The 26,586-nt window shown below is 39.4% G+C and overlaps 1 protein-coding gene across 7 annotated transcripts in view; it reads left to right on the plus strand.

The window, feature by feature from the left end:
• The window catches only part of lrfn1 (leucine rich repeat and fibronectin type III domain containing 1), a 191,275-nt gene that overhangs the window by 106,525 nt on the left and 58,164 nt on the right, over nucleotides 1–26,586 (plus strand). For 4 of the 7 annotated variants that reach the window (XM_017308307.1, XM_017308302.1, XM_017308304.1 and 1 more), the window contains one exon: nucleotides 2,389–2,439. The exons of 1 other annotated variant lie outside the window; for it this stretch is intronic. The gene's annotated coding sequence lies outside the window, so the exon portion shown is untranslated. Of the gene's footprint in view, nucleotides 1–2,388; nucleotides 2,440–3,148; nucleotides 4,550–5,333; nucleotides 5,436–26,586 lie in introns of those variants that run through there. 2 more of the 7 variants (XM_017308303.1, XM_008424958.2) reach the window with 2 other exon arrangements.

A 26,586-nucleotide genomic window follows, 5' to 3' on the forward strand; every position in this document is an offset into this window, starting at 1 on the left:
CAGCTCCATGCTAGAGGGCAAAAAACTGCGATGACTACAATTGGTTTTACTGTCAAGTTGTCAACTTAATGCGCTAAATCTTAAATGTATGCACGATATGATATGTAAAAGCAAAAGGGACGCAGTGCTGTGCTACTTACTGTCAACACTACAGCTAGATAACAAGGTCAGAAAAAAGTTGTAATTAAAAAAAAACTGAGTGGGAGGGGGATGTAGGTCAGTTATGCTAGCTTGACTTTGACAATCGTAACATTTAGATGTGCTGCAGAATTTGGTTTGTTTCAGTTCTGTTAAAAAAAAATGAGAAAAAAAAAGGCCGACCTACTAGCTAGTCTCCCACCGCTGTAGTAGATTACAAATTGCTGAAATCTGCATTGGTTCTATCTATGTAATTTTAATCAAATTACTAGCAGCCATTTTGGAAGGTCCAAAGAACCACTTGTGGCTCTGGAGCCGCAGGTTGCAGACCCCTGCAGGTTGCAGACCCCTGCAGGTTGCAAGGGTCTGCGTTTACTTAGGGTTTACGTTTACTTAGGGTCCTCCCTAAGTAAACGTACGCAAATAAAAAGTTAGAATTTTTCTCAATCTTTCAGTGTCACAATGTCTACTGATATAAAGGCTCATATAATTTCAAGGCCTTTTAGTCATCTTTACCAAGTGTGCCACTAAATGTAGAGCAGGTTATGTACTTCCTGAGCTATAAATGCATGTGTTCCTCTGCAGCAAAGAGAGTAGCTCTGTTTTATGACACTCATTTTATCGCCTGAACCTATATATAAACCTTTACACTCAGTGGTTTGTGTGCTGTGTTTTATACCGTCGCTGCTCATTGGATGATTGAAGGGTTGGCTTGCAGCATTGACAGGCTGACAGAATGAGAGCAGTTGTTATTATTCACTTTATTAATGATCTGATCAACTATTTTAGAAAGTGAATAAAGGGAAGAAAAGTGAGACTGACTCAAAGCTTTTGCTCTCTTGTGAAGAATTCTACAGAAACAGATGTTACGACTGTAGTCACTTGAAATGCATCCTACTTAGCCTGTATAATATAAATTTAAATTATTGTCTGTAATTTTACGGAGTTTTTTTCTGTAACAAGCTAATAACATAACTGCCTCTTTGCACTAAACATCACAGAGAAAGCATGCAAAACTCATAATAGTTTGCATCATTATTCATTGTATCATTTCACTGCATCTGTTTCCTGTGACAGAAGACTTTAAGTCTTAGGGAAGAAACTAGCCCCAAGCTAACGATAGCATTCAGGTTGATTATGCTAGTTAATCAAAATATTATTAAAGTATAGAAACCTGGAAAATACCCTTTTTATGGAAGAAGGAAAAACACTATTTCTTCCTGGAAACTTTAATTGATCTGGGGAGAAATAATCATTCCAGCTCCTTGGAGACGACGAGTTACATTATTGTCAAAGTTTCACTTTTGAACCAGGGTTTTTAGTTTAGTTTTTATTACTTGTATTACCTTTAGTTTTTTCATACTATGGTCAATTTTTAGGTGCAGAATTCACAATACAAGTATTGTGATTATGTTTACATCAATTGGGCAATGAATACTCAACAGAAGATACCATTTTCAAAAAATGTAGTCAAATTTTGTTGACAGGCTAAAATATAGACTCATAAACATGAAAATGAAGAATGGTATGTCTATAATTTCAGTATATTTTAGTCCGTTTTAAAAACTAGTTCCAGTTAGTTATAGTTTTTCCCCAATAAAGCTGCAGTATGGAACTTTTTTATTACATATTTGTTGAAACAGTCATTATGTCCCGCAATATCTTATGAGACAGATGATCTGTGAAAAAAACTTAAGTTCTTCTGCCTTCTCCCAGAGCTGTCTAGAAACAACCAATCAGAGCCAGGAGGCGGGTCTATTGACAGCATTCCTCTGCAGGCTGCAGCTAGCAGAGGAATGCTCAGGCTAGTTAGCGTGGCCAGAGATGACGATAGACAAACAGTTTTCCTGTAACGGTAAGTTGTTTCTCCGCCATTAGCACATTGAGCAGCAGTTCATGAGGTTGATGGACAGCGCTAAGGCCCTCCTCCTTGCTCTGATTGGTTGCTTTTGGTCTGGAGTGGTGCATCTCTTCAGACAGCAGTAGCAGCTCTGGGAGGAGGTGTAGGAGATCGTCTCATAATGTCCTGTCATGAAATGGTGACAGCTTTAACAAATATGTTAAAAACAACAACATATTTGCCAATTTTATTTAGTTCAACAAATGGAAGTGTGTTCTCAACTTCTGTTTTCATTTTAGTGAACTATAATAACTTTGTCCTGAACAGAACCTTTTGCTCTAAACCCACTGCAGCAGCCCTGAGTGTCATGTGCGTTCACATGAACTCTGACCTGTTGTTTCTCTCTGCAGACTGCTCTGAAGAGAACCTGGTAGCGGCACCCACCACCGCCCAGTGTTCGGGTGAGTTCCCTAACGTGAATTACATTTTACCTATTACATAACCAGAAATTCAGACTCCAAACATGAAACGGGATGCAATTTTTTTTTTTTTTGCCATTATGCAGAACAGAAGGACTTCAACCCCCCAAGTTGGCTGAAAGCCCGCTGTCATCCTTCGACACGATCGATCGCCGTCGGGGTTTGAATACCCCATTTATCACTGGAGCTAGCTAAGCCTCCGGTTCCCGCCATTTTTAGTTCCTCGGCCCCCACGTTTCCAAAACTCAAACGGAGCTGCGGAGGGGAAATAAAGCGCTTWTCGCTCTAACCTCTGGGACAGGAAGAGAAAGGGGCCTGCACGAGGCGACTCCGTCAGCCTTCCTCTCACGGAGTCTGGGCTGGCCCGGCGCCACGACTGGCTGCCTCGCGGCCCGCTCAATGGGAGTCGGCTCCATTATCAGAGCGGCTGCCTCGCCGCCCTGCAGCAGCCCCAGCAGTCCTCTGCTCCTGCAGATTTAATTCCTTATCTCAATATGGAAAACAGACCCTGTGACGGAGAGCAGAAAACACCCAGGGCTGCGTGTGAACACGAGCACGGAGCGGGCAYSCATACAGTGAGATGCCTYGATAAAGTTGTCGTTTGCGGTGCGTCGGGAAGATGCGCGGTTAAAGGTCGCGGATCAGTAAAGGAATTTTCCGTGTACAGTAAGCAATTATTAAAATTCATTGAAGGAACGGTTTCTGAGGCTCGCTTGCGATSCGCCAGATGTATTTGCAAAGACGAGCGAGTTGTCCTCGTGTTTTGTTTGCAGATTAATAATAGCTGCTTCGACAGACTGCTGAACTCTCAAATGACAGAAACTCAGCGTGAACCGGCAGCCTCGCGTGTGCTCCTTTTGTTAAAAGTCTTGCATGAGCACTTTATCACCTCTTAGAAAATGGAACAGCTGGGTATTCTTAATGACAAGTTTTTCAAAAATGTATTTCTGCGAGGGGAAAATAAGTCTTCTCGGCGTGACATCACTTTGGAGATTTTTTTTCCCCTTACTGTTTTCCCCTTTCTCTTTTATTTAAATATAGTTTGTGATTAAACCAATTCTCTCTCATGTGGCTTGGCAAACGGTCCCGCCTGTAATGGTAGCAAAAGAATGTTTGACTTAGTTRCTTTTGCAGACCTACGCTCACAGTCTCATCAAAATGTCATGAAAAACCAGCAGTGGGCTTAATTTGTCACCTTTCGCAGACTTGTGAAGCCAAAGGTTTTTGCGTTGCCATGCTAATAATTTGTGTTTCACTTTATGCTAATCATCTGAAAGACCTATTCTTCCTGACAGAAGTGCTTTTTTTTACCTGTTGTTTAATAAAAAAATAACTTCTGAATAGTTAATTCCTGCAGAATAAAGTGGAATAGGAAGAAGGAAAACAACAATTACTTATTACAAGAAAGAAAGARTTAGCCATGATATGAAGAGCATTGGTTCTGTTGTGGTCTTGAGTTCTGTGCCATTTTGGGTTGAATTTGTATTTTAGTAGATTCTGATGTTTCATCATTATTATACTACCTGTCTCAGTGGCTTAGCTTTTTTCATTTTCTTGATTCTAACTCGTTTTGTTTAGATTTTGCTCCCTTTGTTTCTCCCTCTTCTGCTGTTTTATCCCAGCTGCATCAGTGCAATTGTTCATCGGTTTTCACCGTCTCGATGCTTCTCAAGAGTACTTCCTGTTTCCTCTGTGTTATAATTAACGTTTTAGTTGCCTAAACTCAMCTCAAAATGACATTGCCTGTTTCCTGCGAGCAWTTGGGTCCCCAGCGACCACTCTGCCAACCACAGAGTAAACTCGTGTTGCACACGGTGCTAGCTTAAAAATGACCTAAGTTAGCTTTAGCAAACAACGTGACAAAAAGCAAGAACAGCTCGCTCGATAAAGTTTGCATCACACAAATGCATGAGAACACATTCAGACACGTTTTGTCTACTAAACGTAATGCTATCGCTGTTGTTCGTCCGTACAGCATGGCCGCCCTGTAACACGATTGCTGTGTAAATGAAGTGTGTACTGGAGCAAGGAGCTGCCGTGGTGAATACTGCCTGTAAGGCAGACAGCTGCTCTTATCGACAAGTTTGTGCCTGTAAGTTTCTTCTGGTACTCCAGTTTCCTCTGGGGGCGGGGGAAAGAAAAACAGCATTCTGGGTCACTTGGTAATTTAAAATTTCCAGTCGGTGTAAAAACTGTACTGTAGGGACCAGATGACAGAAAGTTTTAGCCGATTTTAGGATCACAGGCGAGACGCTTCGTCACCTGCCTCCGCTGACTGCACATCATTGGACCGTAAACTTTAGCGGTATATTTGTCAGAAAGTTAACTTTTATCCTCAAAGTCGATGCGTTAGGATCAGGATGAGCAGGCAGGTTTTAGGATATCCTCGAATTTGACAGAGGCTAACTTGGCTGTTGCCAGGCTGCAGCAGGTCAGTATTTTAAAAAAAAAGAAACAGACCCAAGGAAGGAAGAGTGATGAAACAGCAACAGGGTCTTGAGTAGCTAAGGCTCACTGATGCATGTTGGGATCAAAGATTGGCCTGTACAGTCCAATCCWAGAGATAGACTCCTCACATTACTGACAACGTTACTGCTGAGTGTGATAGGAGTTGGAGTACACAGCCCATAGCACTTTGGTGTGTGTGTGCGTGTGTGTGTCTGTGTGTGTGTTAGGGATGCATTGGTGCAGACTAGCCAGCGCATTGCTGTTCTTTGAAAATGCAAATCCAGAAAAGTGTTCAAAGAGCTCAGGAATAACACATTCTGCATTGTTTTTTTTTTTTTTTACCCTGACCGTCGTCAGGTTGCTGGGCTTTACATGACGCAGCTCTCTGAGAGGAGATTGATTTTTTTTTTTTTTTCCGTTGCTTTTAGCCGGCAGTCCTGCAGGATGCTCGTCTTGCAAAAGAGGAGCGCCTGTTACTTCAGCAGTGCACAGACCAGCAGCTCAGAGCAGCTACAAAGGCAAATAGAAAGGTAATAATCCGTATTATAGGCAGCGACAAAAAGCCCTTAAAGGCACAACCATGGAATTAGCTACTGAACGCGCCTGGAAATGCASGAAAGAAGACGTAGCACTTTCATGACATCAGTGGAGTTCTTTGAATTATCTTCCATGCAAAAGATTTCAGCATGTGGCGTTGAATCAAACACAAGCCGGGCAGCGGTCATGAAATCTTTGTTTTCACCCGCCCCTTCTTTCTTTTTTTTATTTTACTCGTCAGTGTTTCTCTCTCTCAGTAATGAACTGTGTCCAGCAGCAGTTTGGCACCTTTGACATCCTGCTACATCATGAGATCTTGATTAAAATACTTTTATCAGGTTTCCTTAAAAGCTGCGACCGCACAGAGAAGCATCTCAACACCACAACTAATTAATGTAGYGGAGTTCACCTTCAGTTCATTTGCTTGGGATGTTCCCGTTTGTGCTAATGGACTCGGTTGTGCTCCTGACCTTCTACTGTCTAGTCTGAATTTTGCATCTGCAAGTTAAATAGAGGATCGGATCAGCGCACACCGCAGCGGCTCTGTGGAGCAGTGATGGCATGAAAGCTTCTGATTGTGAAAAATGTCCATTGTAAATATCTTCTGTGAGATCAGAACATATCAAAGAGAAAGTCTTTAGAGAGGGATAAAGGTAAATGACAAGATTATCAGCATTTATCCATCATGGCATCTTTCCTGAATTTCTATCTTTTTTTTTTTTTGATCAAATGAAACATAAATGACATCAAAGCAAATATATTTATAGTATACTTTTTAAACATGTTCATAGTTTGAAAATGGTGGGAATTCATCATTTGTAAGCCAGTCGGTTGCTGCTTCTTCTATCTGCAAAGGTTCAACTTCCTGAAAATGGGAAATATTATTCTCAGGGATTGTTTTTTTTTTTTTTTAGTTAGTGTCCTGTTGTGTTTCTCTCCCATTTATTTATTTTTTGGCTGCCGTAGGCACGCCTCAAGTCTGCGCGCTCGTCAACACAAACACAGTAATCAGTCAGCCTCGTCCCACACTCTTGACGGCTTGTTGTAAAGAAATAAACAGTGATTTTCATGCTTTTTGCATCACGGCCCGTCTCCTGTGCACTCAAGAGATCCATTACCATACAACACCTCATTTACGTAGCTAGCTTTCAGAGCACATCTGCGCCACAAAATCTCTTGCACTTAAGAGCTCGTCTAATGGGCAGCTCCAATAAAAAACCAAACAAGATAAAACAAACACACACACACAAAAATAACACTCTAGATTTTAGATTCCTCGTGTGAAAACAGCTGTCGTCACGGTTTTTAGGAGTTGGAACAGTCCAGCTCTGGTTTCCTTCTTGTTTACATTTAAAAAGTACTGATTAAATCCATTTTAGTCCCTACTGGCCGCACTGACTTAATGAAATATCTTTAATAGCTCCATATTTAGCATGTAAACATGCAGCAGTGCTTCACTGGTAAATGCTGAGTAGGTAATTAGTAGACTTTAAGACAATAGCTTGCAGTAGCAGATACCCACTTAGACTAATGGCAGCTGAATGGCATTGCTTGTAATGTTTACTGTGTAATTACATGTTAATTATGATTCTTTAGATGAAAGCTGTACCCTGCGTTTTTATCAATTTACTGACTACAGTTGTTTCAAAATATAAGCAACTAATTCACCCCCATAAGTAATCATTGGTAGTTTAATTTGTTGTTTTATTCCTTTTTTTCCCTCTTTCTTTTCTTTAATTTGAGAAACAATAGGAAACCTTTAGTAATTATATATTCTCAGTTGGAGAAAATCCCTGAAAATTTAGCCTGTTATGAATATTGAATAAGTTCTGCCTTTCTCTGACTAGTCTAAAAATAGAAACAAAAATAGGGTTCCTTTTAAAAATGAGGGCAACTCCAGATGGATGGAAAAAATGAGCCTTCTAATAAACTGCAAAACAGCTGAACATACTTTTCTCCTTGACGACTCTTAAGAATTGCATATTTAACTCCCATTTAATAACTTATTTATACTTAACTGAATAAAACCATGTTTTCTCAAACATGAACTTCATGGCGAAAATGACAGAAACATGTCCAGCATCACAGCGATCAGCCGCTTAAATAGCTTTATCATTTCTGCTTGTATCCAACTTTTCAAGCAAAGTGGTTTTTGAGTTAAAGAGAAATATGAATAAAAAATCGAAGGTTACAGCAAAAAAAAGAATACGAAATACTTTGAATTGAATTAGTGTGGCTGCTTTAGGACACTAAAATGCCTACTTAACTTCTTATTCTCCAAAATTTAACAAAGGCTTCATGAGAATTACCCGAGGTTATGAAAGTATCCGGTGTTGTCTGTGTAAAATACGATAAATTAACATATTTATTAATATAATGAAGCAGCTCCGAGCAAAGTACTGTATAAATGACTGATTATAAGCAGCAACGCAGAAGTTAATTTTAGGTATTTTATGCAATATTGTTTTAATATTTCATAATCAGCTGTAAAATAGCAGCAATACAAAATATGACCAAAAAAACCAACTGCTGTTGTTCCAGAAGCATGACTCTTACGAATTGTGACGACATTATACAAAAAACAAAAACAGCAAAACTGACCAGTGCTGCATCAATAGTCGTGTTACAAATAGGGTTTGCTTTTTAACTTCTTTGCTCCTTCGTTCTGTTAATAGTGTAAGTCACGACTCACTCAATTATAGGTAAACACAGGAAAATGGAGGTCAATAGTCAATGTTATGATCAATTTAACAGCTCAAGGTTCTTTTACTTGTTCTTCCATTACAAGTTTTTAAATTACTTTTTTTTTTTAATGTAATTTGCCTCTCCTCCCTCACCACCCCGTCCTCTGACCTGCTACCATCCTCAGACCTGCTCTCATATATCATTATTAAAGAGCACCGATTCAGGCGCTTTATCAGAGCCAGCCGTCCGGCGAAAAGCTACAAAGGGGGCAGAAAACTGATCCCTCTAATGAGCCACTTTTTACCATAAAGAGGTGAGCAAGCTCGCCTCCGTTTGTACAGTCCAGCCAGACTTCCTGCGCCTCGCAAAAAAGACAAACGGGGGAAATGGGATTTTAATCCTTTTGGATCCTCGTTCAGCAGGGGAAAGGTGAATCGTTTTCACTGTGAACACAAAGAGAAATGAACACATTTTCCTTCCGACTTTTTAATCACATTGTCAAACTTACATATTCTTTCAATAATTGCGTAATTGCATGCAACATCCATTGACTATCGACTTACATTTACATTGCTAAGACGTGTGAGTTATGAAAGGAGCTGCAGCTTCCTGCGGCCTCACTTGTAATGCGACGCCTCAGCTGCTGCACTTAGAAACATGCTAGCAGCTTAGCTCTTTAGGATGGCAGCGTTCATGCAGATCAGAGTCAACGGTGAGATATCAGAGTGTTGATGAGAACTTTTGACTGCAAATTCATATCTGTGAGAATCAGAAAGCAGTGATTTGTGCACCGAAAAAAAGAAAATGTCACTTTAACCTTAAAAAAATTTTATTGGTCACAAGTAATTGAATGAAGTTTTACTTGATGACTTAAATTAACTTGGATGAACTTCATTTGATGCCTAATGACCAATTAACGCAGTACGTTTAAGTTTGATCAGCTGACAACTGACAACAGTTGCTTTGACATTCATCACCGTGCTCACTGTTTATTTTTTTTAAGCCAAATTTTTTATTTTTTTTGTCAAAGTTTCCCTAGGCAACAAAATATACTCTGTGTAATTTTATCAGGGCTGCAGGAGGCGAGCTTCGTTCCCCCAGCTGTTCCATCTCCACACACCGCCAGACGTGGGACTTATGTTGTTTTCGACGTGCGGCATGCCATTACTGCTTTTATTCAGCGGCGGCGGCGGCTGTCGCGTGGCGCGGAATAAAAACAACGGACATCTTTGCCGAAATCAGAAATGACATCCAGCGAAGCATAGACGGAGGGAAGTGATGAGGAAAAGAGAAATGGGTTCCAAACAAAAGAAAAAAGGGGCTGTCAGAACAAAGGAGGCACGAGCCAAATCTCTTTTCAATCACCGTAGGACAACGTGTGATTGTTCAACTGTGCACAAACTGTTGTGCCACCCGAGTTAATGTGGAGGAACTTTGGAGCTGCTGTGTCTGTGTTTCTCTGGAGGCATTGTTTACATCCCACACGTCATTTAAACGGCCGGCCGTGGGTGTGCCACTTTATCCACCTTGTCCCCGTTGGGCTCAGCATCTCGACGGCGAGTAACTTTAAAGTGCTGCAGAGCAAAAAATTCACTCCGAGACGCCGCGCCGAGTTGTTTCTTAAAGCCTCAAAGATAATTTCTGCTTTCGATCCCTAACTGAAAGCTTTGAACTGTGTGAGACGTTGTTTGGTAAATCACACTGAAGATGGAGAAAAATCTGCAAACCGTCTGAGCTTTTCTTTTCATTTCAGTTCAAATCTGTTAGGGTGTGTTGGGGGGGGGCTTTTTTCTTTTTGTTACCTGGAATGTTACACTTCATTTCAGTCCCAGGGGATGAAACAAAACAATGAAACTAACTTGATAGAAGGCAATGACTAGAGTTTCTTTTCCACATTCTGCTTCCCCTTGTACCGCTAACGCTAACACAGCAGCGACAAGAGGCAAAGGCAGTGCAACCGTCTTCACCACCCTGAATGCTTTTACAAAAACACATTTGTTTTCTTGTGCTATTTTTTCCCCCTAAATGGCCATCATGGATGTTTTCTCCAGGAAGAAGAGAATTTTAAACATGTAACCACGCACAGGCATGTTATTGTTTGGACATGCCAAAACAATAACAAAAAAAGATAATGTTGCTTAATAAGTTTCAGGTATAGACCTGCTCTATTGGCAAAGTGACTTTTTTTAAAAATGTATTTTTACATATTTATTAAAACTGGCACTATGTTATGACAGTATAGTATGAGATGAATAATCTGTGACAAATGGAGCTCCACCTCCTGTCTGGTTTGTTCAGAAACAACCAATCAGAGTCAGGGGGATGGCCTTAGCGCTGTCAATCAACATCGTGTAAGCGAATAATTTTTGTAAAAGTTGCATATTGCAACTTCAAATTACTTTTGACATAGAAAATAATTCAGGTTGCCATTTGGCAAGTTGTGTCCTGCTAAAAATGTGTGGGATATTACCCACTGAAGGTAGGTGGAATTTTATAATTTCGCAGCTAAATTGCTTTGATTTTGAAATAAAATATCTTTAAAAGACAGAATTAATTTACAAAATAGTTTTGAAATGTTCACATCTCTGAAGCTTACTTAAATTCACAAAATTTTGGGGGGGAATGTTTTTGGATTTATGAAATTATAGAAATTGTCCAGATGATTTGAGTGTAATATGGTTTTCAGAAAACTTACACAAACAAAAGGCATCAGTACTCTTATTTTCTAAGCAATAAATGTTGTATGTTTCCAAACAGAAATGTTGCAAAACAAAAGAATGACTGCAGCATACTGACTGAAATGATCAACATCATAAATTCTCCATGGATTATTGAAATAAGACGAACAACTTTAAAGTAAGAAAAATATTATCAACTAATATTATCAATTATCTAACTCTGTACCGTGTCCCTGTGCTTTCAATTAAATTTGTTTATGTACGTCAACATCTCTGGTAGTCAATGAATATTCATCTCAGAATGATGTTTTGGTTGAGTGAGTTTTTATCACACGGTAGAACAAAGGAAGAGCATCTGTAATGAGTTACATCGTCGTGCTGAAAGGCTGCTTCCTGGAATGTCTTTACGTTCATCATAAGCGAAAGTGGAACTTATTAGAAAATGCTGACGAGTTTAACCTTGCCCGACGACGCTTCTTCACCAGAACTCCAATAGGTTTTCTACAGATGAGACTTTGACTCAATGTGGGACAGCACTAACAAAACAGAATCATGAATTGTAATGCGCGTTCATGTCGTAGGAACCCGATCATTAAATCCCAGCCCAAAAATGTTTGGGATCTTTCCTTTATGAGAACCTCACACTGCAGGAAAACAAATGCTTTTTTTTTTCTTCTAAATGTCTTGTTAAAAATGCCTTGGTTCAGGAAAAGGAGTGTGCTCACTTGCATGGGAATTAATTAAACAAACAAAGAAAAAAAAACATCTCAGTTCTTTGTTTTCTTTTTTTCTGGGATCCTAACTAACAAAGCTGATATTGTTTGGTGTAGTTCTTTTGTTTGTGTCGCTTCAAATTATACTCCCGGTGGCATCTACTCCTCCTGGTGCTTTGGCAGACAATAATATTCTTTCCGCTGCCAAATTTTAGGAATGCGTCCTTGTAGCCAACGTGCGAGATTTACAGTTGTGAATATTTTACCGTACAAGGGCAAACTCACCCGATTTCATAAAAAAAAGAAAAAAAGACTAGATTGTTCGACCTTGTGCTCATGACACAGCAGTAATAGTCAAAGCTTTGACTAGCAGATTCGATCGACTTTCACATCGACTCTCTCTAACTGAGGCGTGTCGGTTTGTCGGGTGAAGGCACAGAGGAGGGTTTGAAGACGATCCGTCGCCGAGAGACGTATGAGGCGACGCGGTGGGTGACGCCATGCGCCAGTCAGGCGGCCATCACAAAACTCCTTCCTTTGTGTGTAAGCCCACGGTGACATTACTCTGACCTGCTTCTGTTGGGTCTCGAAAGAGGAACCCCGCTGGGTTCACAAGGACGTTCTCTTTAAGCCAATAACTGAAGTGTGAAAAGGGCTTTAGCATGCCATGACTCACCAATCCCATCTGGGTACGTTCTCCTGCACCGTGGCTCCTTTCCATTTGAAATGTATACCGTAGTATACATTTCAGGTGGTGTTTTGGACAGCGTTATTATCAAATGAAACCCTCTCATGTTTTGTTCTTCCTCTTAGCACTTAAAATTTTATTCGGTGGTTGCGCTAAAAAAAATGACAACATTTCAGTCTTTCGTGTTCATTTTTATTTATTCTAAAAAAAAAATACAAATTTTTATAAATCTTAAAACGGAAAAGTTTGAGTTTACGGAGACGTTTCTGGGAGTGGTATCAAACCTGGTGTCCGCTAACATGTCTCAGAAATTTTCTGGACAAAACATGGACATTTATGAGTTTGGAAAGTCAATAATTTGTTAGAAAACTTTCTGAAATTAATCTCAAAGTTTCTGGCAGAAGTTTACTCCCCCTATTACTTTTCTATCTGCAGCGGCTCTGATACTCTGTTGCATATATTGGAGTTTACTTGACGGTCTGAAACATTTAGACATGAGGTAACAGTAGAATATGACAAAATTTAAATATGCTAATGCAATGTTGGCACTGAAGCACTTGGTGTGTTTTCACACCAAGTACTTCACTAAGACAAAATGAATATTTATATGTACATATATTTATTGCCTTGCATGATGGTTTGGCTGCCAAAATGTGAATACTGATTCACTTGAAAGTCATGATTAGCATGTCTGTCAGTCACTGCAGATCCAGAAGAGGTAATTCATATGTTTAACTGTCCTTGTAGCGCAGAGGAACAAATGAACTGTCTCTTTGTAGGACGTCTTTGAAAAGTGCCATCTTTAATGTTTCATGCTGGGAACAGTGTCAGTGAGTTGCTGCACCTTCAGAAGGAGATATGTTAGGGCATCCTGTTCTGCAGGAAGTTGATTTATCGGAGTTAAACCACCCGAAAAATGTCGTTAAAAGCACCACCGGCACCCTGCATCGCCCAACCGCTGGTCAACGGCTCAATCGATCAAATAAATGGAATCAAAGCGGAATGAAGATCGGTGGAGCTGAGACGCTGCGGAAACGTGTTGCCAACGTTGTATTCCTTTTGTTTTGTTGTGTTGCACAACAAAAAGGGGAGCCATGAATAATTCAGGCTCTCCCCGATGACTGCCCATTTGCAGCCGCTCCTTCGGCGAGCAGACTCCATGCATTCTCCCGCCGTGCTCCTCAACAGACGGCGTGTTTTGTTTTTTTGTCTTTTTGTAAATGGCAGCGAGATACATGTGACCTCTGAGTAGTAGGACTCCGCCATCCTTCCGCGTCTTAATTTATTCATAACCCTCCGCCTGCACCGGGTACCGCAAAAGCCCCTTATCGTAAAAACACTGTGGAATATMAAAACGAATGTATGGAGGATTATTACGGCCGTATGTAAATGCCGAGGTGAAATACGGCTCCCCTCTTCATCAGAGCGCGAGTCACAACAAGGCGGGAGGCAAGGGAGGAATAACAGAATGCAGTGGTCATAGATAATAACTCGATTTGCCGTACTGTAATCCATGAAGGGCATCTCCATCCCCCCCTCCCCGGGCAGCATGGCATGTCATTTTTCTTCACCGCTGGTTCCTTCAATCACGCTGATGTGAGGCTGCCTGCAGTGACTGCCTAGAAAAGAGACGATGCTTGATGGTTTCTCCGCGAAGCTTTATTTCAAGATTTAACGCTCGCATCTGCGAGACGAGCTGCCAATACCGTTTGAGGGCTCAATCAATTCATCCCAGATGGATGTTCATGACAGTGGAAAATGGCGGGTGACAGCCGATTGTCTGAGAATGTAGGACTGGCTGAACAAAATGTGATATGCAGTGTGTTTTTGTTCGCTTTTGCTGCAAAAAACCCAGAGATTCTCGACAAAACATAACTTATGAGTAACCTTTTTTTTTTTGCGAAATATTGGAGCTTGTTATAAGTCAATAATTCCTCACTATTGTGGAAAAAGTAGTAGTTCCACTGGGAGAATATTTAACTTATAACGTGAAAAATGTCATGTCAGGAGTTTATAAAATCTGTCAATGGAACCAGTACTTTTGCATCAATATTTACATTTTCTTGGTCCTTCTTAGAATTGGAGTTCATTTAACTTTTTCAGAGATATTTCAGAGATATTGGGTTGTTTTTACGATTTCAAATGTTAAAATTTCTCAGTCAATAGTTGAAATAACTCTGAAAGAGTTAAATTAAATTAACACCAGTTCTGAGGAAGACCAAAGAGGCTCGACTCGGTGTTGATTTAACACTGACAGATTCGCTGCTTCTGGGTGAAAAGGTACTTGTAAGTTAGTTTTGTCTTATTTCAAGTGTATTCATACATCTGCACTGTCAACCAGTTAATCAATCAACTTTATTTGTGTAGGACATTTCAGCAACATGGCAGTTTAAAGTGCTTTACAAAATGAAAACGTAAAAAAAACCAGCATAAACATGTACAGTCAACAGTTGTGAAAACCAGTAACAGACATCGCAGTAGAAATTGGATTTTAATGTTGGGAAAATAACCTCTTTTTTTTTTTTTGTATTCACCTTTTGTAATCACGTTTTTTTTATGCACTATTGCGGTGCATGCTATCTGTACATTCAAAAGCAAAGACTCTGTATGAAAGCAACACAAGGTGCTGAAGAACGGTTCGCTTCCAGGCAACAAATCTCCTGTAAGCCCTGTGGTAATCATGAGGGTAAGCAAAGGCGGGAGAATGTGGTGACATTGTTACAAAGTGGCAAGCTTTGTGCTGGGAGGAGGCAGTGGGTGGATGAATGCATCAACAAAACATTGTCAAGAGTCGGGAGACAACAATTCATTTCCAGTACGGAGTCAATTTTGTTGACGCAGCACTTTAAACGCAACTAAAGTTGACCAATGCGCTGTGCAACCGGGCCAAATAACATAATGGAATATACAGCGAAAAGCACAATAAAGAGGAAGGAAAGACCTTTTACAGGAATTATGTGCAATAAAAAAATATAGAGAATGTATTAAACTGGAAACCTTTGGCCCTGTGGGTTTGCTTCACAAGACATTTCAATTGAAAAATTGGTGGCTGTGCCTCTACTTATTGTATTAACCAGTTATTTAAAGTTATGTAACGTGGGACAAAAAATGACCTGCAAAAACACAAAATCTTGCCAAATATTTTTAATAAAATGAAACTAACTTTAAGTAACTTTTCAGGAAGATAGAGGAGCTAGTTTTACATTAATAATTCCTTAATATTGACCAAATAAAATACCTGTTCCATTGGAAGATTATTTCACTTATGGGAAAAATGCCTTGTTATGAGTGTAATAAGCTACCAAGGGAACTTGTGCCTCTTCATTAATATTAAGTAATTATTGGTTTAAAACAAGCTCCTATATCTTGCAGAAATGTTACTTTTAGATTAAATTTGTCTTATTTCAAGTGTACTCAGATATCTGCAGTAGAAGCTAGATCAAAATAATTGGTAACATTTTGTCTTTTTGCAGTGAGCTTAAATTAAAGGTCGATGTTATGTAAAAAATAAAAATAAAAAAAGCGCTGTAAATTGATGTCCTTTAAGCTCTTTATCCCTATGCTGACATGAAAACAAGCACAGAGACACATCAGATATACACCACAGAGCAACAACAAAAAGCAAGACGTAGTTGATGTGACTGGATGGTGCTTTGACTTGATAATTTGTGGTTTCCTGAGTTGGCCAGCTCTGGACCCATCAGTCACAGAGAAAGGATTCGTTCACTTCTGCTACATATTGCAGAAAATCAGGTTTATTTTCTGCAATACTGTTAGAAAGTATTAACACCAATTTATTGCACTGACTGCTCCTTTTCTTTAGAGATTGTATATGTGTAAGTGTGTTATGGGTTGATTCAGATACAGTCATCTGGAGTGGGTATAATTAGGATATTTATGTTCAGTTTAAATTACATATTTACATACACCATATTAAATAAACACATGATCTTTGCTTTGATCATGTGTTTATTTGATTGCTTTGACTTTTCCAGATACCAATATGATACCTGGTAATAAATATGATACCAGGTATCATATTTCTTTGCTTAATGCCAGATTAATGAGAGCTATTGTGAGATACATTTTTCCATTACAATCTTTATATTCAGTTATGGTAATATTACATTTCACAATTTGATATGGACAGATCACTATTGATCTGTGACATCACAAGCTTCTGACTGAGGATAATTCTGAATATTTGAGTTAATCGGAGGACGTAGTTTGATGCAACGCCTCAGGCCTGATGCTTCCCTGTGAGACATTATGGGATAATGAAAAGAGGTTCAGCCAAGTTACCTGTTAGAGTGCAGTGAACATTGTTTCATTTTCATTTTTTTGAATTCTGCAGCACATCTACATGTTAAGGTTGTCAAAGTCAAGCTGCATAACTGACCTACTTCCCTCTCATTCCCTATTTCTTTCTAATTAAAACTTTTTCCTGACCATGTTATCTACTTATCACAGTGTTGACAGCATCAAAGCACTGCATCCATTTTTCTTTTATATATCAGGAGTGCATTTAAGAATTAGCGCTTTATGTTGACAACTTGTCAGCTAAAACCAGTGGTAGTTGTCATCGGCGAGCAGCTTTTTGACCCCCAGCAGGAACATGGCAGTGGGATCTTGTGACGTCACAATGGAACATGGCAGTGGGATCTTGTGACGTCACAATGAAACATGTCTGTATTTGCTGAATAGTTACTTGTAAGGTATTGTCTTATTTCAAGTATGCTAACATATTTACACTAGAAACTAGACAAAGAATACTTGGAAATATTTTTGTGTTTTTACAGTGAAGGATGCACAAAATGTCTGACCAAAATAGTACCAAACGGGAAACAAAAATTTGACCAAAAAGAAAAAAAAAGTGCCGTCTCATTATTACATTTTCCTCATTGATATCTGGTTGAAATTGCGATTGAATTGAGTTGAACCTATTTTTCTCCTAAAAGCCATTGAGATTATGTTTGTTGTGAATTAGCCATGTACAAATTAAGTGACCAGCAGGCAACGGAATCAAAATCAGCTGTGCTGGCTAAATTTGTGCTAAAAACTGTACAGCCATGAAGATAAACTAGCAAGGAAAGAAAGTCAAAGATCCGACCAATGAACCTGAATGTTACACATATTTTAAATATGTCTTAAATTCCTTTTGCATGTTAAAATTTGCAGCAGCAGCATCAAACTGCAGACCAGGAAGTAGGATGAAGATGCGTCATTAGCTCAGTCTTTAGCCAAGTTCCTGCAGACATCATGGGAATTCCAAACACCAACAGAGGCCAGATCCACTGCCTGTACCAGGAAAGTTTGTTCAAATAAATGGATCAATATCTCCCCTTATTGCTTTCGCTACTTGATCCTGTCTGGCTGCGATACTCTCCTTCCTGAATCCAAATGAGCTCCTGTCATCCCTGTTGTTTAAACAGACCCGGCTCCGCGGGACAGAGCCCGAACCGTCTTACGCATTACTTGAAAGCGACTCGATCAATGAAATGTTTGTCAACGAAACTTGTCTGCGTGTTATGATCTGAGTTTTCCTTGTCAGCCTCATTGATCATTAGTCCCGCTCTGCTGCCCACATTTGGATGTGTGTGTGTGTGTGTGCGCGTGTGGGGGGGTGTGTGTGTGCCGTTGTGAAGCAGGCTGCTCAGCAAGGCGGAACCAGGTGTCGGTGTCGGAGTAACACTCTGATTAAATCTCTTGCCTTTTTGCTTGTTCCCCCTGCATGCTCTCCTTTAGGCAAATATATTAGAAAGAGGTGACCTTTCGTCGGGTGTGCACAAAAAAAAAGAAAGAAAAAAAAAAAACTCGAGTGCTTAAACTTCAAGAACCAGACACGTTGACTTCAATTAATTGTGGCCGGCATAACAGCAGGTGACACGTACGAGATGGTTCGCTGCACCGTGCTCATCATCACTCCGAGGCATTGCACTTTTTTTCTTTTTCTTTTTTTTTTTTTTTTTTTTTACCAGAAGAGAAGGATCTCACAGTCACAGTCTGCTCTGCAGCACCTCAGTCTGTGATTAGACCTCTCAGCACCAGTCAGGCGTTTAAATACACTCATCACGATGTGAATATCATATCCGTTTTGACCTCTTAATGACGCTTTTGAAGCTGCACTCACAACATCGTCAACAAGTCTTTGAACAAGAATTGGGAGTACGCATTCATTTACTGATGTATTGTCAAAACAGCATAGGCTGGAAATGTAGAGCGTCAATTATTTTAATTTAATCTGAAATTAGCAGGTTGCACCACAGGAGTTTTGTCCACACCAACCAGCTCCTGAAACAATTCTACACTGCAAAAAAACACAAAATCCTACCAAATATTTTTGGCCTAGCTTCTACTGCATGCATCTTGGTACAATTGAAATAAGACAGAACCAATTTACAAGTAACTTTTCAACAAGATATAGGAGCTTGGTTTAAGTCAATAATTCCTAGACATGTTTCCCATGACACATGTGAAATGATCTGCCAGTGGAGCGACAACTCTTCCATCAGTGTTAAGAAATAATTGACTTAAAACAAAAAAAATTGAACAGAAGATGTCAATAGTCAGGCTAGCTTAGGCTACTTCAGTTACCCTGAAAAGGTCAACATTTAGACATCATTAGTGGCCTATATACATTTCAGTTTTTATCAGCAGTGTCATTTTGATCAGATGGAAAGCTTGTCTCTGTGTTGCCCTGCGACAGACTGGCGACCTGTCCAGGGTGTACCCCGCCTCTCACCCGAAACGTTGGCTGGAGATGGGCACCAGCACCCCTCCCGACCCCACTGAGGGAAAAAGGGTGCAAGAAAATGGATGGATGGATGGATGGTCAAAGCTTGATAACTGGCCAATCGGGCAGTTTTAGCGATGATATTTGTACTAGAAACTGGACCAAAAGTATTTGGTAATACTTTGAATAATTTTATCCAAAAACACACTCTGTTCACCCAAAATATTACTATAAGACACACTCAGAGTACTGTACTGAATTAGTGTATTGACCAAATTGATGCGATTGATAAAAATAAAGTGGCTGGAATGAATTATGGAAAGATGCAACAAAACTTTTATGTCACATTATAAGAGGTCAAAAACAAGGATTAGAAGAAAAAAAATTTTTTTCTAAGGAATGTACCTTATTTATCTCTAACAATTATAATATTTGTAATAATCAAATTCATATAGCGCTTATAAGGACACTCAAAAGTCGCTCAATGAGATTAATACCTTTGCTATGATCATTTACATCAAGTGTAATTGCATACATTTTAGGAACTTATTGTGAAAATACATTACCTGCATTGTTACTTTTATAAGACAACTTTGTTAACCAAAGGAAATAGTAATAATAATAATAAAAATCCCTCTTTGCACCTTGTTGGGTCTGACTTGCAAACACAGGGGAAAGTGGGCCTGAAAAATTGAGGAGGTAGGCATTAGAGGCAATTCACTTCCCCCCTCACTTTCACTAGGTAAAAGATGAGTCCTGTACCAAAGGATATTGAACATTGATGGAACATTCCCTCTAAAATAACCCAATTATTGTCAGAGTCATATTGCAAACATTTCAAATGCTGATTAAGGGCTGTTTTGCGGGATGATAAAACCGTCTAAATCGAATGAAACGCCACGCCGCCGCTTCGTCGTTGTCGGGAGGGAGGGTTTACGCCACCTCCTGCAGCAGGAAAGGATCTATCAGCGAGTCGTGCTCTCATCCGTTTCGAAGGCAGCAGCTGTAACACAAACACTTTTTTGCAGCTTTCATGCTGCATGACCTGGTGTGGTGTGTCGACTGCTTCACTGGGGCTGAAATCGGGAGCCCAAACAGCAACAAGGGCGGCTCAAGGAGAGGTCTTAGATTCTTTTGGGGTGAAAAAATGAGTTTGAGACAACAGCTTTTAGCGTAAACAAAACAATATAAAACGTTATGATTAGGCTGCCATTTTTGCATCTTAAAATGAGAGCGATTCGGTCTAGGCTATTAAATGTTAAAGCACAGCAGTTGTGAACAGACGTGTTTTTAAGAGACGCCTTTCATTGTGACTTCTTGAAATCCCTAAAAAACCAGACGGACTGAGATTGCGTTCTCGCACTTCAAGCTTTAGATATTATTCATGGTAATGCGAGGCAGATTTTCAAGAGGTCCCATTTTAACTTTTCATAAAGTCCCAGTACCTCACTGGAGGTGACTCGTTTCCACCCTGCATTACTCTGCATCCATAATAGATGGCTGACTCAGCCTCGGCGGTGGTGTACATATGTTTACAACTGTCATATTCACCAAGAGGAGTCACTAAAAGTCCTGAAAAAAAAAAAAACAGCCATCCATCTAAGTTGGATGGCTCCCTAAGACCTTGTTCCAACACCATCTCTCCCAACAACATCAATAATACATACAGAGATAAATGCGCCCGAGTGCATCGGATCAAAAACAAGGCAACAAATGGGGAGCCGGGAGAAATAAGCAGCTCGCTGACGACGGACGGAGAGGGAAAACTCACACCACTATCACTCAAATTCAGATGATCCTCAGTGACAAGAACATTTTAATACGTCAGACGTGCATCAAACAGTTAAACTGCCAGAAATGAGACTTAAATGCTTGAAATGTTTGTTTTAGCTTTGAATAGTAGGATCAGAAGCTTATGAAAAACATCATTTTAAAACGTCAGCCTACTGAAATCTCTGTCTATGTTTCATTTGGAAACGTTTTTGCATGAATTAAAGCGATTAGTCTGGTGTGGCTGTTTGTTGACAATATGGGGTTTATATCAGGCAGGTTTGCTGGCTATACAAGCATAGTGAAACCATGGTCATTAAATAATAATATCAATAACTTTATTGGTAACACTTTATTTAAATGGTTGTACATAAGAGTGGCATGATGCTGTCGTAAACATGACACAACACCTGTCATGAACGTGGGGTCTTCATAAATGTTTACGACTGTTGTCATGAACCGTGGTTCGGTAGATAGTTGCAGTTGTAATGTAAAGTTCCATTAAAACTTGCATTAAAAGTAAGTTAAAAGTGTCAACTCTGCATTAAAAGTGTCATTATTTATTTCATGACAACTGGAAGACTCCTTCATGTCGATGACAGGTGTTATGTCATCTTTATGACAGCGTCACGTCAGTCTTATGCACAATCCCTTCAAATGGCGATTTCAAACAAAGTGCTGAACAATCACAAGGAGATAAAAATAACCAATATAGTTTAGAAACAATTAAAATATCAACAAAAGAAGTGAGGTATGGAACTAAGGGACAAATGACAGAGTGAACGAGTGGGTGTTTGACTTTGTTTTAAAAACTCTAGAATTGTTTTTTTTTTCCCCACTGAACTTTTTTCCTTTCACCTAACTTTCCATAAGAAGGCTTGCATCTTTCTGTCAAAATCCAGCCTCTGTAGCTGTGATGTGTTGTGGCTTGCTCGTGATTTCAGTTTCTATGTACAGAACAACATTTTAGTCAGCAGGATTCCCAGTGACGGTGTGTAGGCCGTAACGGGGCCATAACAGGGCATTTCTGTATTAGAAGCACTTATGTCAACAGGCTTTATGTAATCGTCACTTGACATTTTGAATTACARTAAAATATGTRTCCAATAATATTAAAACTTGCTGAGGCATACCTGTGCAACTGCAGATGTTTTTCCCACTCATACTCAGATTTAGTTTTTCTTCAATATTAATGTTTGGCATCTATCAAACACGTTCTGCAGAGTAAAACATTTCATGTTGTGAAACGCCRTCACATGACAGCAGAGATAAAAATGACTGCCGTTGTGCATTGTCTACAAACCCAGAATGAACGGGCTTGACGACGTACCTCGGACTGACGGCTTTTCTTTTGAAGGATGCCACTGGAGCATAAGGTGACACAGAATTGGAGATTACAGTGAAGTACTTAAAAGTTTTCCCTCAGCTGCGTCGACGCTCCGGGGTTCTGCACGACGCCTTTGACTGAGTCGCTGAAATCGGGCGAACGATTTGAGGTGTTATCAGTATTTCACTTTCAAGTACATAGCACTTATTTTTAATACTTTATGTTTTATGGCTGGTGGCTTTGAAGCGCGGTATTTTTGTTAAGGAGCTATGGAGATATTTTAAACTTCCACCACTATCCCTTAGGTTTTTATATATCTATATATATWTTTTTTTATTCTAAGCTCCATATTATTTATTGAACAGCCGTAGAGTATGTTCCCATGTCTTTGAAAGATTTATCTCTCTTTAAATTCATTTTTCCTCGTGAAATTCTGTAACTCTGAGTGAATCTCTTCAAAGGTTRGTGGGTGAAGTCCAAATTGAACATGCTATTAGATTTTATTTCTTTATGTCTGAAAATTGGATTAAATCCTCATGTAAGTTTAAAATTATGGTGATTTACATCATGTCTTTTTTTTTTTTAAAGTAAATCAACATTAAAAGAAATGTTGTTTTGCAAGCTTTTGTTTTTTGTTTTTGTTGTTTTTGTGCGTGTGTGTGTGTGTGCGTGTGTGGGGGTGTGCCTGTGTGTGTGTGTGTGTTTTTTTTTTTTTACCAAAGCAGTTTCAGTTCAAAACCTGGTCCAGTTCCCTCCGTTGCCTCAAGCCGGACATCAGCTCTGGCAGTGAAAAGCAGTTTTCTAAGCAGAAACTTCCTTCTTTAATTCCTTCAGGGACTAGTTAATGAAAATCAAAAACCTATTACAGCATGGCTAAGAGACAACATGGCACCCAGGTGTTTAGCTTTCCAAAAGAAATGTGATTATTGATCTTTTGTTTAAATGATGCTAATTAAGAATCATGCCTTAGCCCAGATATACCTTTTTCTGAAAACCCTCCATACAGATGACTTTTATTTTATGTTTGTGTTCTGATCTTCTTTGGGCTTATTTTTGTCAGCAAGGTGTTGCTATATTCAGTTTATTTCTCTGTGCGGTTGTTCTTACCACAGTAGTTAATATCTTCCTTATTTCTTGTGTGTTTTCTTGTCTCACATCAGCATTATTCTTTTCCCCTGGTGATTTGTACATCCTTTCTGTGTCTTAGCTCAGCTCCTTCTGCATTATCTGTGTTAATTATATTATTTTTCCTCAGTCTATCTACGTTCAGCTCTCCCAGAGCTGCTCTAAATCCATCTGTTTATGCTCATCTGCTTTTCATTATCACACTGCCCTCTTTTTCCTCAGTGTTTGAGCTATTATACCTTCTTGCCAGATGTTCTGTTCTTTTAGTGCCGTTTTGTGGTCAGTTTGTTCTGTTTTCCCACATTTACGTTCCCTCTCTGTCTCTGGTCTGTCTACACTGACGTCCTTTCAGAAACCAAGAAGGTGGAGATGCCCCAAGTGGCTTTTTCCTTTTTTTTATTGTATTCTTTTTTCTTTTTTTTTTTTTACACATGCATGTGTGTGTATGTGTGTTGGTGGAGGCTTCAACAATAATGCTTAAATTTAATTGACAATAACATTTTAGCTAGATACTAGCTTCTTGTTCTGGAGCCATGGTAGAGGGGTGTGGTGTGCAGAAGTGGGCCCTTAAATTATAAATATATATAATCAGCAAAACAGCTGAAACACTGAGTGCCTTTACATCTAAACTAAAACCAAAAATGTTTAGTTGCTTTTGAACCATAATCAATGAAACATTAATCAACATTCTGATGTTTAACTTGACAAAATATAACGCTTCAGATTGACTGTGTTGAATGACTTTGTATTTTTGTGTTTTTCTGATGAACTGCCCTATTTGCTGAAATGTGCTATACAAATAAACTTGACTGATTGATTGATATATGCAAAAATATATATTTTCCTTCAACATAGACCTGACTGTGAAGAAACTGGGCCTGATATCGAAGTTACATCAAACAGTTCAGAAATGGTCCGACCACAGAGACAGCTTCTGACTTTGCGCTCATCAGGCTGTGCTAAAGGCCCGCTGCGCTACAGTCGGTTTCTCCGCTTTGGGTTGGAGCAGCCTCCAACTCTTTGGTATAAAGAAACGGTACTGCAGCGCAGCTCCAGCCTGCTTTCAGGTCGCGCTCTGCTCCACTTTCACCTTACAGTTGGTGTCAGATGGGATCTGGGCTGGAGGTGAGCGATGACCAGGATGAACTCACTGCAGAAGCTGACCTGCTAAAGGAAGGTTCAGCCCGTGGCCTTTAGAGCTCACATCTAATGTTATATAGTCTGTAACAAAAATAACAACATAACAATTTGGGCCGCAGCCAAGCCTGCCACAGTTCAATTAATCAAGATGTCTGAAAGTTGACACCCATATATGTGAAATTTTAATAAAAGTTGAGATTCATGTCAAACAAATKAATCTATTTTTAAATACGATTTTTTTTTTAATTCAAATTATKTGAAATATTCACTTTTTTTTGCTCTTTGATGAAGACATGCCACGATGAGACAGATTATTAGGACAGCACACAATTCAAAGTGCTACATGATTAGAAGGAAAATAAAACAACAGACAAGCAAAAAAGAACAAAAAAAAACATTGCACTGCAGTGGCAGAGTAAGAGGAAAATTATGACGGGTTCCATGCAGCAGCATTACTACTGCATGGAAGGACTTTAGATCTGGGCTGATGTTCTCTGTCTTCCTGGTTTTAGTGAGAACTTGAGCAGCAGCGTTCTGGATCAGTTGCAGCTGGAGGGTTTAATTTTTAGAGATAACTTTGAAGACCATGTTGCAGTAATCAAATAGACTAAAGGTAAACATACAGATGAGTTTCTCAAGGTCTTATTCAATACATATTTTATCTCTCCACCTTACAAATTTCAGCCTTTCCAAGGCGCTAGCATTCCTACTGTACGATTCTGCATGGTAGCCCCTGGATGTATTTTGATCTCTGCAGCTGGGTTGCTGTGGAAGTTCACCAGTCAGATATTGTTAGAGTTAATTCAGTAAGACACAGCAGCAGTTTAGRTTATTCATTAATGTACTTCATAACTCAACTCTTGTCTAATCAGAAGTAATCTCTCCTACAGTCTTTTCTTTAAGAGCTACAGTCTCAGCAGCATTGTACCAAACAGGGAAAACATTGGCTGCCTTTGCTTTGCATTGTCCCCACATTATGACAATGATATGACAGGATGCAACGCCAWATTAGATTCTTAATGAAGGTCGGTTCTTATGTTCTAAGGTTGTTGTTTTTTTTAATTATTTTTTCCCCCACGTTTAACTTTGAGAACCTGCCCCTGTATTGGTCTGAACTCTGTCAGAAACTAGTTCTAACAGGAAGATCATGACATGATTAACAGAGGGACTAAAAGAACACAAGAACTTACAAATAACAAAGCAGAGGCGATGCAGACCAGGGCACAGGCGGCATCGCCAAGGGAGCGCGACACAGAACCCTGATGACAAACGACTTCTCTGAGGAGTATAAATACTGAGCAGGGTGATTGGTGGAGTGAAAGCAGCTGAGCGATTGCAGTGTGGGGGCACTGAGGGCTGGTGATAAGACAGAAGAGAGACACAGTGAACACTATCTAAAAAGAGGATGATAAACAAAAAGAGTAATCATGGGAATTACTCAGAACCCAGCCCCAAAAATAAAACAGACCTCAGACTGAAGCAGACAAGACAACAAACCCAAAAACTGAAGGAGAGACGATGATCACTGCCACAACAGATAGGTTTAAACTTTCAGACCATGACGTTTTACTTTGTCTAAATGAAATATCTACAATCCACATTTAACACTAGCTCATGTCACAGTGAGGTCTACGTAAAGCCTCTGTGGGAATTAAACAACTTAACATCATTTCAATCACTGGAATGACTAAAGACACACAAAAAAACAGACCTCAGAACTCGGAGCAAACATGACGAAAAACGTGCTAAGTCTTCGTCTTAGACATTGTACTCTCTCTAGTGTTAACTTTTAGCTTGTAATTTTCAAACTTCAGTTGTGAAGCTACGACCACAGTGTCTGTAAAACAGCCAACTGCAGGCTGTTTGCATGAGAAGACAGGCACATTAATTAACCTGCTAATATTGGGTTGTGTTACGCTATAAAAAGCAGAACTGCCATAAGTTATAATATTTTGCAYAGGAAGCACTTGAAAATTATCTCATTAGCATCTGTTAATTCTATTGCTTGCTTAAGTTTGTTTATAAAAAATTTAAACAATGTTAAGCTATAACTGTAAAAAAAAAAAAAAAAGGAAAAATAAGAAGAAATTAGATTCAGCTGCAGTGGGTATGTTGCTTTGATTTGCACTTTAACTTAACAGTTTTATTACCATGAAGTTACGGTACTTTTAATAAAGGTTATTATATCACCATAATGTCAGACCAGCCAAAGCTTACAGTGTCTACACCTGCTTACCCATGCTGGGTGGATGCCTGTCCCCATCGGCCTTTGGGCGAGACGTAGG

The sequence above is a fragment of the Poecilia reticulata genome, linkage group LG13, assembly GCF_000633615.1.
Source record: "Poecilia reticulata strain Guanapo linkage group LG13, Guppy_female_1.0+MT, whole genome shotgun sequence".
Taxonomy (NCBI): Eukaryota; Metazoa; Chordata; class Actinopteri; order Cyprinodontiformes; family Poeciliidae; genus Poecilia; species Poecilia reticulata.